The sequence below is a fragment of the Alnus glutinosa genome, chromosome 11 (genome assembly GCF_958979055.1).
Source record: "Alnus glutinosa chromosome 11, dhAlnGlut1.1, whole genome shotgun sequence".
Classification (NCBI taxonomy): domain Eukaryota; kingdom Viridiplantae; phylum Streptophyta; class Magnoliopsida; order Fagales; family Betulaceae; genus Alnus; species Alnus glutinosa.
Window position 1 is genome coordinate 22,220,786 of NC_084896.1, and position 3,602 is coordinate 22,224,387.

Here is a 3,602-nt window from a genome sequence, read left to right on the forward strand (position 1 = left end):
TGGGTCGCCTGCGACCTCCTCGCCAACCCCTCCTGCTGGTGGGGGCTGCTGATCATCATTTGAAAGCATATCCTAGGGGCAATCGGGGGCCAACTGATCAGTACCCAACATCGCAATGTCCTCGTCATGGGTACTCTGGCTCCCCCTAGATCTGGCATCTGACTCTCACCGGAAAGTGGCACCTGGCTCTCACCAGATACAGGCATTTGGCTCTCTCCAGGCCCCGGGCCTTGACTCGCGGTCGATGCTGGCATCTGTCTGAACCCCATAATTTGGCCCTGCATCGCTGCCTGGGCTGGCACATGCCCCAACCCCACAGCCGGTATCTGCATCTCCCCGGTTTGTGACAGATGAAATCTCTCATCCTGTGTCTCACTGTCAGGGTTACATGCCATAGGTATACTATATGTATACGGAAAGTACGGCGCATAACCCTGTGGCCCTATCCCCTCTCGCACCCACCATCGAGCCACGTTACCCTGTGGGGTGAACCCTATCTGAGATAATGTCGGGGGCTCCGACAATGGAGAACTGCAAGGTCCAGCTGTGCTGGTCTGCCCGTGATCTGACGTGGGCACGACCACCATACCCGGCATCAACGGTCTATAAGCGGCATCTGGGTGGTGTGGCCACACCGCAGTATATAATGCTGTCGAATCTGTAGGCGTGGTCATGGGGGGCACGGGTGGGCGTGGTTCCCGATATGCATTTGGAGGGGGTCTCTGGTCCATCGATACCTGCGAACAAATGTAGACAAATCAATTAAAATTTGTATTTTATATATTTGAAATGAATATGCAAATTATACAACGAAATTTATGCAAATAATAAAAATTTGTATTGAGTTCAAGCGAATTGTACGAACAATATATATATCAGTCATTGTATCACGGTAGCTTCGATCGGATCAATGTCGGGCCTGTCGTACTCGAATTCGTCATTCGTATTGGGTAGGTCATCAGTGGCTAGTACGAGCGGTACGCACTCATGGTAGGTTGTGCCTGCCTCATTACTCCCTTCCCCTTGACCAACGTTGTACACATTGCGCGGTTTGGTCCTAACTGCACAAACCCAATTTGGGTTCCTACCATCTTCGACGTAGAATACTTGATCTACCTGAGATGTAAGCACGTACAACTCTACCTTCATCAGTTCTCCCCTATGGACGAGGTGATCGAAGTTGACAAACACTAGGCCATACTCATCTATTGTGAATCCTCTGTCCATCGTGGGGTCTTCCCAATTGCACTTAAATAGGACGTATGTAGTCCTGTTATAGTACTCGACCTCAACTATATCGGTTAACTGCCCGTAGTACATTTTGCCTTCAACGGTTGGAACACATACGCCACTATTCTGCGTCCTCCTTCCCACATCATGGGCAAGCGTGCGGAACGATTTCCCATTTACCACGTACTTGTTGTACTTGACCGCTGTCTCCTTTAGCCCTCTATAACGCATAATCAAGTTGTGGCCCAATTCCTCTCTACGTTGATCGTCCAGACCATCGACCTATGTTATAATTACAAATATTAAACATCACATTGGTTAATTACATTGAACCCGCGTAAATTTATTATTATCTCAAAATTACCACTATTTCCTTACATATGCACGGTATTATTCGCAGAACTGCTCATGATGTTGTGCTTCAATAAGAGCCTCCGTAATGCGAGCCCTAGTGCATGATCGCTTAAGCGCGTCCTTGTGCATCCTACATTCAGCGGGAATATACAATTATGTAATAATTGTTATTAATTATTTTATTCGAATTCTGTTAAATATATAAACACTACTTACATCCGCAAATTGTGAAACTCTTCAGAGTTGAACACAATATAACGATGAATCTGGTGCATTGTCAACCGGTTCAGCGTAACTCGCGTGCCCGCCCCCTTGGATCCATATGGATTTCTTTGAGGTCTGTTGTGGAATGTTGGTGCGTTATTCAGATACCTTGAACAGAACGTTACCAGCTCGGTCGCTATGTACCCCTCTATAATGCACCCTCCAGGAGTCGCTTTGTTACGCACATTAGACTTGAAACTCCCAAGACTCCTGGTGTACCCACATACACGACATTTGGATTGTCGTCAATTAGGGTTACATTTAAATCAAAATATATATGTACATATTAAATGCCGAATTTTACCTCTCAGCCGGGTACATCCACCTATACTGCACTGGTCCGCCGAGTCTACACTCGTGCACAATATGCAAGACCAAGTGAACCATGCTGGTAAAAAACCCTGGAGGAAATACCTGTTCTAGCTTGCACAAAGTTATACAAACGTCACCCTGCAGTTGGTCCATATCTTTTTGTGATAGCTTGGTTGAGCATATGCCTCTAAAAAATGCTGAAATCTCCACAAGAGGTTTAACAACTTTATCTGGCAATGACTTACGCAATGCAATTGGGAGAAGCTGTTGCATCAGTATGTGGCTATCATGGCTCTTCAACCCGAAAATTGTATGGTCCTTGAGCCGAACACATTGTGAAATGTTCGAGGCGTATCCGTTTGGGACCCTCACATTTCGAAGAACCTTCAGAAAATTTTCTTTGTCCTCCCTAGACATCGTGTGACAGGCAGCGGGAATATACGTCTTACCATTTGCGGCCGTGAATGGATGCAACTTAGGTCTCAACCCCATTTCCTACAAGTCCAGCCGAGCAGCCAGGTTGTCCTTTGTTTTCCCTTTGATATCCAAAATAGTGCCAAGTATATTGTCCTTGACATTTTTCTCTATGTGCATAACATCAAGATTGTGCCGAAGCAAATTGTCTTTCCAATACGGCAATCTGAAAAAAATACTTTTCTTCTTCCATATAACATCGGAACTCCCTGCACCATTTTTCCGCTTCTTCCGTTTCTTCTTCTTACCCGCGATCTCATCCCCAAACGCAACTCTGTCCAACAGTTGGAAGATCTCGTCTCCGCATGGCACAATCGGCGCGCTGTCAAATTCTTCAGTACCGTCAAATATTCTTCTGTTTAGTTGCCACAGATGTTCAGTTGGCAAGTATCTCCTGTGCCCCATATAACAAAATTTACATCCGTTCTTTAAGTGTTTAGAACGTGTCGAGTGCATACAGCAAGGACATGCCTTCACACCCCTGTTAGGCCAACCAGATAAATCTGCATACGCTGACAAGTCGTTTATTGTCCACATCAACTGGGATCCCATATTAAAATTTTCCTTCTTTGAAGCATCGAATGTTCGTACACCTACATTCCACAGTTCCAGCAACTCATCAATCAATGGCTGAAGGTAAACATCAATATCCATACTTGGTGAGCTCGGTCCAGGGATAACCAGTGACAGGATGAACGACGTCTGTTTCATGCACATCCAAGGTGGCAAATTGTACGGCACAAGCATTACGGGCCATGTGCTGTGGGATGTGCTCATGTTCCCAAAAGGATTAAATCCATCTGCTGTCAAACCAAGCCGGACGTTCCTACTCTCTGCCATAAAATCTGGATATAAAATGTCAAACGATCTCCATGCCTCACCGTCGGCCGGGTGCCTCAATACGTCGTCCCTAGTCCGGCCTTCTGCATGCCATCTCATATGGGGCATAGTATGCTCAGACATGAATA

General features: G+C 46.0%; 1 long non-coding RNA gene across 1 annotated transcript; it reads right to left on the reverse strand.

Annotated features, from left to right (window-relative positions):
• Nucleotides 1–1,353: 1,353 nt before the first annotated feature.
• LOC133881580 (uncharacterized) lies at nucleotides 1,354–1,895 on the reverse strand. Its single transcript, XR_009902555.1, has 3 exons — nucleotides 1,801–1,895; nucleotides 1,609–1,714; nucleotides 1,354–1,512 (listed from the first exon to the last, which is right to left on the reverse strand). It is a non-coding gene; the product is annotated as an uncharacterized LOC133881580 (long non-coding RNA).
• Between the last annotated feature and the right edge of the window lie 1,707 nt (nucleotides 1,896–3,602).